This window comes from Gavia stellata, chromosome 3 (genome assembly GCF_030936135.1).
Source record: "Gavia stellata isolate bGavSte3 chromosome 3, bGavSte3.hap2, whole genome shotgun sequence".
Lineage (NCBI taxonomy): Eukaryota > Metazoa > Chordata > Aves > Gaviiformes > Gaviidae > Gavia > Gavia stellata.
This window is the reverse complement of record NC_082596.1, coordinates 96,777,353-96,794,139: the sequence shown is the minus strand read 5'-3', so window position 1 is coordinate 96,794,139 and position 16,787 is coordinate 96,777,353.

Genomic DNA, 16,787 nt, shown 5'->3' with positions numbered 1-16,787 from the left:
CCTTAAAATAGAAACTTTATCCTAGAAAACTTAATGAGGATTCATAAAACCTGGGTATATATTTAGAAAATCTAGTGAACTTGCCTTCAGCTTGAAACAAGGAGACACCATATAAAAGCCAGAATATTTTTGCAGCTTCTCCTAGAACGAGAAAGCGAGGGCCAAAATGATACAAAAGAGGAAAAACGCTTGTATTGCAGATGAGGCTATTCTTGGCAGGTCTGCGGATTGGTGGCTCTGCTTTCTGTCACGCAGGACTGTCTGTGATGTGCATTTGATTAAAGCTGAGCGAGTGTTTACACGCAGAGTCCTGCAAGCATATTCCTGAAGCTGCTGAGCCTTGATCGTTGTTGAGTGAAAAATGCTGCCCAATCAGGGTAACCAGGACCCTAAATTCCTGGAGCAGCCTTCAAAGAGACCTGCCCGCGGTGGCATGGTGAGGCACGAGAAGGTGACTGCTTCAGTTGAGAAGGGGGAGATGGCAGACGTTAACTCTGACAACACAGATGTGGACGCACACAAACAGATTTAGTTTGATGGCGGAGAGGAGGGAATAAACTGTGTCCCTTCCTTCCTGCCCACCTTATCTTTAATTTAAGGCTGATGGTTTGATTACCATTTGTTATGGTAAGTCCATATGTGTACAGATCCAACAGTAGGATTAGGTTCCTCCTCCTTTGTTATTCGAAGTCAATCGCAGTTCATTAAATCTCCCTCATCAGTTCCACCACCTGCTCCTCTTCCTTCCCTGACCCGAAGTCGCATGCCCATTTACCCTCTTCCCTTTGTTTTCTGTTTGTTTCTCTTTTAATTACATCTCTTGATCTTTTCCCCATCAATTATTTTGAGGAGAGAATCAGTCAGGAAACATCAATGCAAATGAAATTGTGGTTATGAATAGAAACAAAGAAATGTTCGAGGGATCTTTGGTTTTCATTTTCTGAACAGCTCTGGACTTGTGCTCAAGATCCCAGCACACCCTTTTCCCAGGGCGTGAAGCAGGGAGTCCACAGCACGGGAACAGGGTCCATCCTTCCCGACTCGCCCCTGCAAATGTTCAATGAAGGATTTAACAGGCTCCTTCAGGGCTTGGCGGAAGTTTTCAGTTTCTCCTGTAATCCTGACAAATCTCACACTTAGCAATGTCAGACCTTGGCTGCATGCAGGTGGAAAACCCAGGTCCCGCAGCAAATTCAACGTAGGTGAAGACCCAGTTCTTCCCTTGGCTTTGAGTGCACAGCCGGGCAGCTGGATCGTAGGACAGAGCAGTTTGCAGGACAGCCTTCGCCCCCGGTTGCAGCTGAGTGAAATAGCTAGATGGATTTAATCAACAGGGTTTATGATTAATAGCTATTGCAGTCTCTTCTCAGGACCCCAGCCAAGACGAAGGCAATGGTGGGTTGGCGCCGTGCCGAGATGGGCTCAACAACCCCACCGCAGGTTGCGCTGCGATGGGTTAGCGGTGTGTACCGGCTCCGACGCCGAGGCCCAGGGGGATGGGAGTAGCCGGTAACAGCTGAAGGAAGGAGTGGTAACACATTAAAAGCGTTTGAGCACTCATCTTGACCAGACCCCTCTACCTCCCTTGGAAAACAATGTTTAAAAACACACTGCTTTTTCACTCGGGTGAGGAGACAAGTCTTGATCTTGCTGCATGGAGCACCCTCCGGCATGTTGGTGTTGGGGGAGCGGTGCAAAAAGAAAGGCAGGAGGAGGAGAAGGTGCTTTTTCTGCTGTCAGTAGACAAGCCTCAGAACAACATTAGACTGAACTCTGAAGTTTAACCAGCTGTTTGGCAGGCCCGGACTCATCCCTTTATTTTTTTTTCCCCTAGGACACTAGAAATCCTCTTTCTCACACCCATCTTCTTGCTTTGCAATTGTCTGTGCTGCCTATTTGCAACAGAAAAACATGCACACGTGGGTTTAGATGTTGTTTAATCCCTAAATGGAAAAATAACTGCATAAACCAGGTGGCAGTTTTCAAGTTTTATGCCCGTTCTCTGGGGTCAAGATGTAAAGAAATCCATATGTTCATAGGTGCATATGGCAAACCTTGTGTCTCACTTAACTGCCCGCTTCCGCTTCTCTTAAATGCCGCCCTTGAATTGTGTAAGGGCTGTAACACGTCTGTGTGCTGGGGTTACTGCAGTGTCTTGATCCATGTGTTTTTATCATGTTTTAAAAAGTTTTTTGAAAAGTTCATCCTGCTTGGCGATGCTAACAGAAGGGTTAACGTTATTTGAGGTATTTCAGATATCGACAGGGCTTAACCTAAGCAGCGTGGAGCATCGTCAGGTGACTCTTAAATAGACAAAAGTCCAGGGATTGAGTTCATTTTGGATAAGCAGTCGTTGGCCTGGACACGTTAGCTGAATTTCATTCAAACCTCATAAATTTGCACGTGGCTGGGAAGCCAGGAGAGAGCCTGTTTTCCAGAGGCCTCGGTGCGTGTTGTCTTTCCCTGATGCGTCATGTGGGATCAGCTTTCTCCTGCTGTTTCGGTGCTCTTGATTTTGTCCCTGATGGCAGCAGCGTGTCAGGCCAAGGGAAGCAGGCTTGAAGCCCAAGCGTGCGCTCCATCCAGAGGGGAGGGAAGGAGAGGAGGCGCAGATCTGACAGCCTGTTTCCCCACATTGACCAAAATACAAAGGTGGGCAAGCTAGAAGGTGACTGGTAGACTTGGCTTTTTCTAAACAGATCCTGGAAAAACAGTTGATGATGGAGGAAGAGAGCCCAGCTGTGCTACACTGATGGATCTCAAGAGGAGCATCCCTTTTCTGGGCTTAGCTGCCTGGGCAGGTTAATGCTCCCTTACTATACGGCCGGCAGGTCAGGACTACTGGATCAGATCATTTATAAGCGACTTTTCGTTCTTTTCCTTTCAGTTTGGGATCTTGAAACAAATTTGTGATTGTCATGAGCGGAGTTCAGATTTGGGTTGGTCTTGTTTTCAAAGCACCCCTCTGGGGTGCAACAGTAAATCGCTGCAAAGGGTGCAGCAACTGAAAGGTAATGGGATTAGACTTTGGTGTGACCCCGGCTGAGTAAACAGGACTGGGAGAGGGCTTTGTATGCCTGCCCGGGCACCAAAGCTCTTCTGCATTTTGTGTGCTGAAAGGGCTTCACTTCATGGCATGGTTTACGATTTAGTGACACTCGAAGTTACTAGCCCAGCGGAGCTCCCCGAAAGCCAGACGGCTGCCCTCCTCCTGCTTGGGCAGCGCTGTCATCGGGTTTAATGCTTCCCAGGCGCAGATTAGGTGCAACTATGCAGTCTCTTGGTTTTCATACTAAGCTAATAACTTAGTAGGCTTTAATTTAAAAGGCCTGTTGGTTTCCAGAAACTCATATTTGGTCCCCTTTTTGCCCAAAGATGGGAGAGAGGCTTTTCCAGGGGTCCAAGAGGTAGTAAAATAATGAGGAGTGTGTGTAAAATAAGCAGAAAGTTGCTAGCTGTCTTCAGAGCCTTCCTGCATTCCCTGCTGGGAGAAAACCAGAAAAATACCTTCGTTCAGCTGCAGAGGCATTGCAAAGTGACACAAGTTTTTATTTAGGGATTCACAGTGGCCCAGATGCCCTCTCCGTTTGTCTGTGCTTTGGTTCCGGGAAAAGGATGGCTGCAGTGATTTAAAAATATTTATTTTAAATGAATCCAAAGCTAAAATTCAGATGCAAAGATCCACCTGTGCCTTTGCCCTCCTGCCTGGCTGTTTTGGGATACTCCGGGTGAGCAGCAATGGGTTTCACCAGGTGCCAGGATGGCGATGCACCTGGGACAAGTCTGCCTGTAGGCTCAGATCTGAATCAGAACTCGAAAAGCTGGTTTTACAATGACGGGTCAACCCCAAACCACGCTTTGTAACAAAGAACTTCAGCTCGGGATCTGGCTTTGGGTCAGGCTTGCCTCTTGCTGGAGCCGAGCAAATCATCCCCATGGTGGCGTAGATGTGTTGGGTGAGTGGGGAACAGGATGTGCACAGCCTATAAGACACTGGCGCGTGAGCATTTTGTGTGCGTATCAGTTTGAAGGAAGCATATGACTGTGACATATGTTGCAGGTAATATTAAAAAAAAACAACAAACATTTGGGCAATCCCCCTCATGCCTGAAATACACCACTTATTAAAGTGAGTCATGAATTCTTGAAAAAAAAATCCCCCCCTTCAAGCCCTTAATCAGTTTCAGGAAACCGCACTAAGATACAGACTGGCAAAAAAGCAGTATGTCTTTCAGTCTGTGACAAAACACAAACTCTGACTTCTTTCCATCCCCGGCCAAACATAACTGTCACAACGGTGTTCTTGTAGTTTCTTTAAATCCTAGGTGAAGGTTTCAATGCACAAAATAAATGTGAAGGAGTTTTAAGGGTCTTTTTTTTCATTATTCCATCAAAATCCCAAAAGGGGAATACAGAAGGGGAAAAAAAATTACTTTTGTAGCAGTAGGAACCCAGTCTTGCCTGCTTTGGGTACATAAGTAGAGGCATTGAACATAATGAGATTATTCATGTGCATCAAGGTTGTCGGATCAGACCCGATCTTTTTAAAATATTTAATTACATACCATCAGAATCATGTCAGCTATGAAAAAGCAATAAAAATACTAAAGTGTGTCAGGGAGCAGTAGTAGTAACTGTAGTGATATAAATCCATTAAGCCTTTGTGTATATCTCACATACACCGAAGGCAGCAAGTCTACGCTGGTTAATAATTTGCAAACAGTACACTGGCATCGTAGTGCACGTTCAAGCAAATTATTATGCCTGTTTTGCCAATTAGTACTCGAATCGTGCTATGTGACGCCTTACTCCGTGCTTTGGGTGGGGAAGGGGAGACACAGGCCTGCTGTCTGCTACTTGGTTCTCCAGTCGATGCTCAGGCGTTGCCTCCCTTGCTACGAAGGTGAAGGTTTTATTGCTTTACTTTGATTGATGGGTAAGAAGCGGAAACGATCCCGACGGTAAAAACATGACCAAGGCAATGCACTTCAGTTTGGCCGTGAAGTCAAACGTGTGACGAAGGAAAAGCATGTTGTCTGCGTAATGCTTCTACCTGGGAATAGTAAGCAGGAGGGTAAAACCAGAGCTTTTCCAAGCCGCAGACCGGGAAGACGTGGGTTTTGTCAGTTTGTGTGCTGGCAGGCAAAGGCGAAAGCAAGAGTCAACCTGAAAGCAAGCAGGGCATCCTCGTCCCACATGCTCTGGGGGAGTAATCATGGCTCTCTGGGGGGTTGCATCAGTGTTTGGTATGACGCTTTTCGGAGTTGCATCAGCTTGTACCTAGTTTGTTTGCACTGTCGGTAGAGACTGGAGTATTAATAACCGGCTCCGTGGGGAAGGTCAGGCAACCCACAGTGGAAAGCAGAAACTGAGATGGGAAATACCCAGAACATCTTGGAGCAAATGTAAATGGTGGGGAGAGAGGGCGACAACAAGTGCGGTTACTCGCCCGTCTGTAGCTGGCTCTGCCTCTGTGGGTGGGGTGGAGTGGGTGTGGAGCAGGTTGTGATTTTACTCGAGGTCTGTAAATATAGAGTTAATAGGAACAGGTAGCTAGAATAGTACTTCCTGCATTTGAATAGTGATATTGCACACAAGTGAAGCTGGCAATCAGAGATCACGATTGAGTTGCATTTCCATAGCAGATTTATCTTCCGCTGTTCTTCTGTGTAACCCGTGTTTAGGCTCTGTGCAACTGGTTGAAAGCAAAATACGGTTTTCTATGCATGTGTGCACAAACATGTTGCACTTCAAGTTCTTTATTGAATCTTTGTTCAGCCCACCATGCTGTCCTTCAATTGCTTTGCTGATCTTTTTTTTTTTTTTACTTCTTGCTCCCCTTTTTTTTTTCCCTTCAGCTGAGTGACTGTAATCTGTACCTAGTACATGCTGTAAATAACATAGATTATATTTGGTGGACAGCAGGGTGTAGGACTCAAGAGGCATTTCAAGAACCAGCGAAAGTGCCGTGGTTGGCCTCATAGCTCTTAGGTTGTATCGTCTCCTCCTTCTCCCCCCTCCCCTCCTCCATGATTTTCTGATGGCTGCTTTTAGATGGATTTTTATCAGGGGGGAAAGGCACTGATGCAAAGTGGATGACAGCAGATGTGTTCCCTTAACAGGGTCTTTCACTGAATGGCTCTGCTAATCATTATGTTTTGCTCCGTAGGACTTTTTATTCATTTAACAGGTTTATTTCCAGATTACATATTTGTTTTTATACTGTTTCCTCATAAATACAGGCACTGCAGAAAGAGCTGGCCCCACCATATTTCATGCAGTATTTGTTTATAGTAAGTGAGCCTCACTGAACCTGCATATACAATAAATACCCTTTCAGGATTCCTAGGCAGGAGTGGAGGGAACAGATGGCAAAACAGACCCAGGATTCCCGTTTACAAGGGGATCTTCAAATAACACAGGAGGAATGATAGCCATTAAAAAGCCTGCCTTCCAGTGCCTTTATTTTTGGCCATAAAAATTGGATATATTAGTTGCTTTTTATTACTGTTTTTGGGTTTTATTCCTCGTTTGCATTCAGTAACAGGCTTTCAAGGACTTCAAGTAAATAAAGTTGCAGGCACCTCTTTTGTCAACGTCATCTGTTCGATCCATCTCTTCCCCCAGCCTTCTTTGTAGCAAGTCAGGGGTAAGAGCTAACTAGACAAGAATCAAACACATGTCTCAGACCCACGGCCTCTGACTGATGCTTGAAAGGCGAACCTGGGTCCAGGGAGAAATTTTGCAAACAGCTGCTAAAGCTCACACCCAGGTTGCAGGGCTGTGCCTCACAGACACCAAAGGGTTGGGAGAAACACTTTGCAGCGGGGACCCCTCTCTCGCCCTTTGGTGAGGGAGAATAATTTGTGATTTGTTTTGTTTTTAAGCATCAGGAATGAGAATAGGAGGAGGCTGGTCACATCTTGTTTTTCTGTGCTGTGAGAAGTCTGCGTGTAGCAAGTGGAGAAAGAAGTACAAGAAAGTTGCAAGTTAGGATATGTCTATGGTACAGGACTCTTAATTGTCCTAGGGCTTAAACTCTGCCTGGTTATTTGGTAATGCCTCTGCTTATACCTGCTATGACACATATCTGCCTGCTTGGCTAAGTGCCCCTCCCAGCTGAGTTTTGACCTCCTTTCCTTGCACACAAGGCGCTTCAAAAGTGAAGGTCCTGAGGGGGAGTTTTGGGGGACCTCCAGCTCTTCTCATCCAGGGCCTCCTGACTCCCCCCAGCTCTTGGACAGGGAAAGGGAATTGCCAGTGTAGATGCATCTGCTTGGCCCTGTTGAACAGCCATAGGACATACCAGCCCCATGTCCTGCTCTCCAGCCAAACCCACCACTTGTGCAGTGTCTTCATAGACTATCTTCAGCTGTGAGCAGAGCAAGGAGCACCGTGTTGGGAAAAGTGTTTGTAGTCCGCAATTGGTCATTAAAAAAAAAAAAAAGCCTTGAAGAAGCCAACAGACGTGGGATAAGGTGGATGGCTGTCAGGTTAATGCAGCATGTTAGAAACTCATTAGGGTATTTCCAGTAACAAAAGATGGCAACCACAAGCTGGAAACCTGCCAGCTGCTTCGATCCCACAGACTGCCTTGCAGGCTTCCACTCCGGTGGTCAGGGTGTCCTAAAAGTCATGGGCAAAAGTAAAGTTCAGGGCGTTGGAAGAGACTACAATGGCTGGAAGAGGAACCAACTCCCACATACAGAAGAGCGCTGGCATGAAGCCTCCCAAGAGCCCCCGAGCCAGATGGCTAAGGAAACCTTGAGTTCACATGTTAGACCCAGGCTGGAATAGCTTGGGTGAGCAGCTTGGGCTGGACCTGGGAACACAGCAGGAGCCAAGCCACATGTGGCTAAGTAGTGGCTGTCATCTTTTTGTTGTTACAGCAAAAATCGTAGCTTAAGTGGACTAGGACCTATCCAAGAATTATTTTGGAGGCTCATGCAGGGAGATGGCCATGAAGGCCCTGGCACGGCTATGAGTTGAGTGCAGCTCAGCAGTATGGAAGCCACCAACCAGGCACACCCTGCGACACAGGCACACTTTGCAGTATATTCTCCTGTCGTACACCTTGGTTTGTGCATCTTCTGATCCTCTCCGTCTCGGTAACTGAACAGCCACATACCTGCCGATGTCAGGATCCCTCTTCTGATAGGGAGAAGCCTATTTCTTCCTCAAATTGCATCAGCCGGGTGCTTCGCAGCCAGGGGTTTTCCCTCAAAATCTCAAATCCTGTTCCAGCTAAACATAGCCACCAGCCTTTTAGCTGCTGCCTCTTTTTTTTTAAAGCATTTTAGTTTGAGGGAGGAGGTGAGAGAAATGATGATAAAGTGAACTCTCTATATTAAACTGTTAAATTCCTGGATTCTGACTAGCCTGGTTGTAGGTGTGGTCTTGGGTCATTACCAAAGCGCAGAAATTTCGCTGATCTGGTTTGCTGGGACACAATACGTGCCGCTTTAGAAGGGCAGAGACCTATGCAAGGAGAAAAACAAGGTAAGAAGTTGTGATGCATGGCTAGAGCTACAGAAGGCAACCTACGCAGTGCTACCTAAGGCAACACTGAAGGTGAGCAGGAGAGCTCTGCAGAGCAGGGTCCTGGCTGGGGCTGGGGATGCGGAGCTCGCTCTCCCCCACCCTGCCAGGCTGTGCCTTCCCAGCGTCCTGGGAGACGTGGATTCCCGGAGCCCCCCGTGTTTCCATATACTGGCAGCAGAGCACTCACTGTTTTGTTCCCAAAGCAAACGGCTTCAATTAAGGTCCCATCATCAGGGCAGAAAATGCTCCAAGGGCAGAGGCTGCAGCTTTCCTTTGCCGTCGCCTTTATGTTCTGCTGGCAGAGGTGCTAATTCTGAAGTGGGAAATAATGGGCCTACCGGGGCAGGAGTGGGAAGCAAACCAAGGAGAAAATTGAGATACGTCCTTATGCCTAAACAAATCTGATGCCTCCCCTTCCCCCCCGCCTCCAAGCAATGCTCAAGCTCAATCCGCAGCAAGCCTGCATTCTGCAGAGCCAGGCGATGCCAAGTTTTATCCTCCCCTGTCTCCTGCCTGGGGGGCAGCAGTTGGCTGGGTGAATCCTGCAAGATCACACAGGATGTCAGCGAGCGCTGAATTTTGCTCTGTAGGTCCCCGTCTGGGGAATGCACCTAAATGCACACAAATATTGTTATATCAGCCAAGCTCTCCCAGTGCAAACAGGCACGATTTGCGCTTCCTGGCTCATGTGAATTTATTGCAGGGAGGTGCCAGCCTGCTCTGGGCTGGTGCGGTCGCATTTCACATCAGTGGGGTTTATAAAGGTGGTTACACTGGTGTGAGAAGTGGGCAGGGTATGAATAGATTCATGAAGGTCTCCACAGGACAAGGAAAGGTTTTGCAGCCTGCTGTTACCTGATCTAGTCAATCCGACGTGGCCCCTCATCGTGGCAGATCTAAGCAATGCTCAGTATTCGAAAATAGAAATAGCAACAAACCTCTTCCTTTTCTTCCTTCTCAGTTCACCAGAAAAATATTTTGACTAGTTTGAAGGCTAGGATTTTTTTTTTTACCATGTCTGTTTAGATAAGTGAATGAATGAGTGTGTGTGTATGAGAGAGAGAAACAGAAGTTGCTGAAAGTTAATTTGAAGAAATTAGCCTGCGTTTGATTCATTCATTTGAGGCTAAATTCTATTATTAGTTCCACAAGTTTAACGTGCAACATTTCCATGGCTTCAATGCAAGATGTACTTTCACCCTGGAAGTCCAAGACTGTAGCCGCTACTTTTAATGAAAACGACTATTTTTGAACGTAAAAATCTTGCATTGAAAGTTCAGCGCAAGCCACTCCACTTGCCAGGCCTTTGCTGCACGGGCCACCAGCTGAAGTCGCCATGTGCCGTAGTTTGCTTCGATAGACGGGATCCGCCTGCAGCAGGCTGCCCTCCTGCCAAAGCCTTCTATGCTCTGTGGGAGCAGAGGCTCTGCATCGCGAGCACCGCCGTGCGCTGGCTGTTGCCGTGAAGTCTGGTTATTCTGAAGGCTTAAAGCTTCATATGAAGCAAGTTAGTACTAAATTGACTGCTGTACCTTTCATTAGATCTATTATCCACCTAGAGGCTATTTTTACTTTGAAGTGGCATTTGCTCCATAATAAGTAATGTCTCAAAATGCTGTTAATTAAAGTTTCATCTGTTTAGAGGATTTTCTTTTTCTTCCTCCCCCCTCCTTTTTTCTTTTCTTTTCAGAAACTAGTAATTAGTCGAATAATGTGGAGACATTGTTACTGCAGCTCATTAAATTTGGCAATGCTCACTTGGACCTTCGAGTGCTGGCGATGTCAAGTTGACCTGAAATGCAAGGATTCCATCTGTCGGGAATGACTGATGAATTGGAAATTAAATATAAATATATATATATTTAACTCATTACTTGTGCTGGATTGACAGTCCTGCAAGCTCTATCATTTTATGTTCATCGACAGACTAATAAAGCTTCCCCTGGGCTCCCTTCCTCATGTGGAGAGACCAGCAGCAGGGATGAGAGGAGAATCAGATGCCGCAGGGATTTAATTTTTGTTCTGTCTGCAGACTACATTGACGAGGGTGTCAGTATGGGCTGGGGTGAAGTGAATATCTGGGCTAACAGAGACAACTGGTGCCGTGTGGATAACCAGACAGCCCTGAGACGATGCTGGCCCTTGGCTGTTGTTGCCTGGTGTTGAACCGGTGGCTGAGAAATGGATCTCTGTCCTATTTCCCAGCAACATCCAGGGGAATTTATTGGAATTTGTTCACCACTGCTTAAGATTGTCTTCTCTTCTAGCAGAAAGTGGAGAGAGGCCAGAAGCCCTGCCCTGTGCCATACGGAGGCAGAGGTAGCTACCCCTTACGTTTGCTGGGGGTTCCTGGGGACGCGGCGCCTGGGAAGCGATGAAGAGGAGGTGAGGAGCACAGGATCTCTCAGTCCTGGATCATGCTGCCAGAGTAACACCGAGGTGCCAAAACATTGTTCACTGGTGATGCCTCACATAGGCATGCTGTTGAGATGTGCCGTCCCATTTCTGACTGGGTGAGTTGCCGTTGCAGCAGGGAAGGCGTCACAGGGAAACTTTAGTACGTGTTGACTCCCACAGACATCAGGTTAATTTGGGATCTTACTGTTAGGGCCCCCACCTGCATCCTCAGCAAGTGCCAGGCCTCAGTGCCGGGGAGCACGAACCCTACGTGTTGGCATGCGTTGGCCTGAGACCTCCTCCTCTTGCCTTTGGAGGAAAGGCAGGGTCACCCAATGGCTCAAAATCAAAAGGTTCGGCTTGTCCCGATAGCTTACATTCTAGCATCGCCGGTAATTTGTTATGGCAAGAGGAGCCTGAGGAAAACAAAAGAAAAAAACAAAACGGTGAAGGGAGAGAGAAATAACGGAGAGCCCAGATCCATGGCTGTCCAAGCTGCTTCTGAGGTAGCTGGGAGCAGATGGGCTGCTGGGAGGTGAGGTGAGCACAAAGCCACCAAATTCTCGGATCTCTCTAAAACATCCTCTCCTCAGATGCTGTCCTCTTGCCACGTCTTTTGCAGACTTGGTCATTTTACCTACCAGCCAAATAGGGTCTTCCTGCCCCAGAAAGGGAGATCTCTGGACAGGTCACCCCTTAAATACAGAGCTGCAAGTTTTGCCAAAAGCAGTCTTTAAATCCTGCATCTTCAGAGACTTGCTGTTGCATCAAAGCCCTGCTGACTATGTGGGCCTAGATCCACCTTTAGAAGCAGGAATTACTGGATCCAGGCATCGGGAGGCACAACAGAGCAGATGAAATGGCTAAATATTTAATCATAAAGATTGTTCACACATTTCCAGCTTAATGTTACTGGCCAAGGAAAGCTGGATGTTTCACATCAGGTTAGCAGGATATTGCAATATTTTGGCTGCTTATCTGAAGTGGAATGAATGGAACTGCCAAAGCTTTTGAAGTTCACTCATGAGATAATATTTTATTAATTTTCTGAGCTGAGGGCACTTTAGCATCTCCTGTGAGTCTTCTGAATATTAAATGCATGTAGCTCTATAGGCAGGACTCTCAGCATTCACTCATTCACTGTTTAAAAGCGTCCGCTTCCCATAAATTGAGAGCAGTCTCCTTGGTTTTCTGAGAGTTATCTTCCCTCCAATAAATGAGAAAGTATATCAATTTCCTACTTAGGCCCTTTGAATTCAAAGCAGGAGCTACTTAAGGGCAAGGGAAGATGCAGTCTGTGTTTGTCTTGTTTGTCTGGTTCACAGAAAATGCGGTTTAAGTCAGAATGAGCTACTGTGCTTCAACTCCAGCTGCGCTAAGAATTTATTTTATGAAAGTACCCAGTCTTTTAGCCCTGCTCTGAGCTACCCTGGCCTTCAGCTGGAGTCCAGCCCGCCGAGCAGAGTGGAGGAGGAAGGTGTAAGACCGGACCGCTGCCGTGCATGGTCCCAGCAGGACCAGCCAGCGTGGTTGCCCGCCGGCTCTCCCGCCTGCTAAGCTGAGACCCTGCTCCTCCAGCTCAGACCCGGCGGTGAGACACCCACTTGCATCATCCTGGGGAAAGCGGGCTTGCTCCTAACGTGGCAACAGGTACCCGTGGGATGATTCCAATCTTTGGATGCATCAGTTTAACGTGGAAGAGCACTAATGCGGATAGTGGAGATGGTGAGTTCTCACCAGCCGTGGTTTCCTACCTCCAGCCACAGCTGGGTGAGAGCAGGGGAGCTCGGGAGAGCGTGTGCCGGCCAGAGAAGCACTCCCTGTGCTAGACTCAGAAAACCCTCCCAAGCGTGCGGGGCTGGGCAGAGCTGCCGGTGTGGACTTCTACATCAAAAAAGACAGGCAGTTTCTAGATCTAACGTCTGGTGCTTTATAAATAGGGTGAGATGACAGGGAAAAGTTACAAAGAATACCGAAAAAGAAATAAAATGACAGCCTTTTTCCAAAAATATGCCAGTTACATTGTTTCCTTTCCTAAAAAAAGAAAGAAAGAAAAAAAAAAAGTTGCTTTTTCTGCGTTAAGCTTGTCATAACCGGATGATTATAGTAACACCATGAAAAGAGCCAGCCAGGATGTGACACTTTAGCTTTCAAAATAACTCTTCCTAAAATAAACCCTTCCCTCACAGACTGCTACTGTGATACTTATGGGAAAATGTGAACAGACCACTCGTTCACCCATCTTTCCTTGGAGATTGAGGAACTTTCCATCCGTTTATCTGCTCTAAACTCCTGTCCCTCTGACGGGGAGGCCAAAACCACAGGAAAATGGTGGGAGTGTAATTTAATATGTTTCACAAATTTGCCTTAATGGCACTTTGGAAGCCTTCTGATTTAATTAGATTTACTCTGTGCCCACAGAGAATAAACACATATACCTGCCATTTACATAAAGATCGTGCTATTTGCAGAGAATCTGCAAGGCAAAGCAGGACTGAAGCGGACCCTGTTGCAGTAAGGCAGCACACCAGCCCCGTGGCCTCGAGCACTGACCCTCTTCGAGCACTCCCATCCTGAAACGAGATGCCGCACGCTGTGGGTGTCTGTCCTCTCTGGGTGCCGTGGAGGCGGCGTCGCCCACCCGCACCCCCCAGCTCTGCCTGTCCGTCCTTCTGTCCAGAGGTTACCCCTCTTGGCTCAGCGTGCTTACTCCCTAAATGCACACCAAGCAAAATCAGCTGGGATGGTAAAACCCTTGCCCCGGGAAGGAGCCGTAGCCTTTTCGGCTGGCACGGCTGGACCAGGAGGAAGCTACGGCCTCCACGGGGCTCGTGCTGACCTTCCACGCTGAGGGGAACACCAGGGAAATAAATGAGTGAACCGCTGGGCCACGTGCATGTGACACCTCACGCAGCGTGGCTGGTATTGCTGAAACGCTTATTTCCCTAATTTAATCTTTTCATAAATTTGCAGATGCTTCCCCCGTCACAGTGGTAAAGGGGAAGCAGCGATAGCTGCGTTCCCACACGCAGTGCATGGGAGCTCAGCTTAAGCGAGAAGAAAGACATGTGTCCCCATGCGGTGGGGACATTCCAGTTCAGATCAAAAAAAATGTGCCTTCTGCTCAGTTGTTTTCTGGCGCTACGAGTTCCCCAAACGAAGCCAGCAAAGAGCAGGGGCTGGTCAGGTTCTAACGATGTTTAGTTGATCTTCCACTAACGAAGTTTAGTCACTTGTGTAAATTATTACACTAGCTACTCCCCTCATGGTATCACTTTCAGGGAGCACAAGGATCATTCTCCAATTCTCCCTTACTGTCTTGATAGGTGATTTCTTGCTCCGCTACCCATCACATCCTTGCAAAATTAAATGTATCACCACTGCAGGTTTATCACGTTTGCTTTCTCCTAGCAGATATTGAACAGGTTCATTGTTAGCTACAGACCTAACACGGAAACCAAGTAAGTGGGCATGTTGTAACATGGAGCTTCTTGAAAGGAGGGGTAAAACAAAGCTACTAATAGAAAGACTAAAATAATACAGAGGAGGTTTTTACCTGGGTTAGACTGGCTTTCTCCTTGCTGAGACAAGTAGTAGGTTTTTTTAAATCAGGAAATAAATCTGATGATCTCTGAACTGGGGAAGTTCAGGTTTCAAGTCACTCCCTACATATTGACACGTCACGAGTGACGTTGTGAAATCCATGGGAACGGACTGCACTCGTGCCATGCAGCGGAGCATCCTGAACAGGACACTTGCAGTTTGGGGTAAATTGGAAAGCTTCTGTATCTGATGAGATGATACGGCTTTATGTTCTCATGAGTGCTTTGTCTTACCAGGACAGGAGAGGAGAGTCCTCCGTTCTCTTCCACATATCAGGAAAACAAGCCTCCTTTTCCAGTGGTTCAGTATAGTGGATGTCCTGAATACGTGAATACATTTACTACAGAAGGAAGCGTTCAGCTACACAAAGGTTTTTGCTTGCTCTTTTAGCCTGCACCTCTCTCCCCTCCTCGACCCTCTGTTGTGCGGCCATAGCTGCAGCATTCCGCTTGGCATTTGGAAACCAGGCTTGGTCGACCATTCGCTCCCCTCCCACGCGTCTGGATGCACCACGGTCCTCTGGAGCCTCATCCTTCTCAAAGGATGGCAGCACACCCCTCTGCCGCTCTGCTTATCATAGCTGGCCTGGAGGGTAAAAGTCAGGTTGGTCCCGCGCTAAAGGACGTAAGGCATGGCACACAATCTGTGGCAGGGAGATAGTTAACATCCTCCCCCTCTGCTGGGAGAGATTGCAGCTGCCTATCCAGCCTGCCAAACTGAAAGGGGATCCAGCCCTCGGGGAAATGTGTCTGGAGTTATTTAATCCCAAAAGGATTATAAAGAGAGTACGCTCTAGGGAATCTCTCAAGGCAAAACCCTGTTAAAGAAAAACAAACCCAGACCCCAAAACCAACAACCCCTTTCCCCCGAAGGTTTGCAGCAATGGATACCCCTGATCTTTCACTGAAAAATGTTGAAAGGGCCAGCGGGGATGTGGTCAAACTGTTCTCGCTGCGCTCTCCTCTCGGCCCACCAGCCCCTGTTGAGGCAGTCAGTGCTGCTCCTCTGGAAACCTTCTTCTGCTTTGGCTTCCATGGTGCAATCATTTCCTGCCTCTCCTCCTACCTCTTTAATCTCCTTCAGCACGTCCTTTGGAGGACCTTCTTATCTCCCTCCAACTTTTGTATGGGTTTCATTGGCCTGAGTCTTTTATCCCCACCTCTTCCTCCTCTGTATCTTATCCCTGGTTAATCTCAGCCATGCTCCCCACTTTGCCTGTTCATCTGTTCTCTTTTTGACTTGTGTTTAGACTGTAAACTCCTTGAGATAGGGCCTGTCTTTTTATTTTATACTTTTACAGTACCTCGAGGAACATGAAATCACAGACTGGATTTAAGTCATCGAACAGAATAAAAACATTAAAAGAAAGCTAGTCTAAAAGGTTGCATGGAAATATCTTTCTCATTTTTGGCAGCAGTCCGAGGCAGTGAAGCTTTCATTTATATAAACATACGAGCATCACTCTCCTGCACAGCACAGCGGGATGGAGCAAAACCACCGGTTCACCCCCTCGCAAGTCACCCATTGCCTCGCCAACAGCAGAAATCCATTTATTGGTGAGGAGGAAGAAGAGGTCCTATTCCTTCAATGAGTAGCACCAAGAAGTCTTGGTTACCTTGGCTACATGGGAGATCAGTGCAGTTACCACAGAATCACTAAGGTTGGAAAAGACCTGTAAGATCATCAAGTCCAACCATAGATCAAGTCCAACCATAAATGATGATGTCCAACTGCTGCCGTGCACACCATAGTTAGCTCACGTCGTGCAAGGGATGTTTTTTAAGGAGCTCTGAAAGTAGGGGTTTTTGTCCATTTTTTTCTGTTTTCATCTTTGGAGGGTCCTAAGAAGTACTAAATGTTTTGTAAAAGAAGAACAATGTGGGTGTCTTGACTTACACACGTTTTGTATGTCAGTGGGCTCCGGTCAGCATTTTTTTCTTGAGTCCATTGAGACCTTCAGTGAAGCTTCTTCTTGTTTGGCAGCAGATATCTATTCCTGCCTGCTTTAGCAGATCCCATTCAGAAGACAAAACAATGTTTTGATTTGTTTCTTTTTTTTTTGAGGAGCTTCTCCTTTTCCACAACCTCTTCTCTAACGAGCTATAGAAGCTAACAACAGCCTCATTAATTTTAAATAGGCATGTCCCTGTAACCACTCATCTCTGACGGCCGCAATTAACCTCCAGCCTGCGTGGGCTCCTTTTGGCGTTTGGCTCCTTGATTCTCACAGCGTTTCTCAATGATGC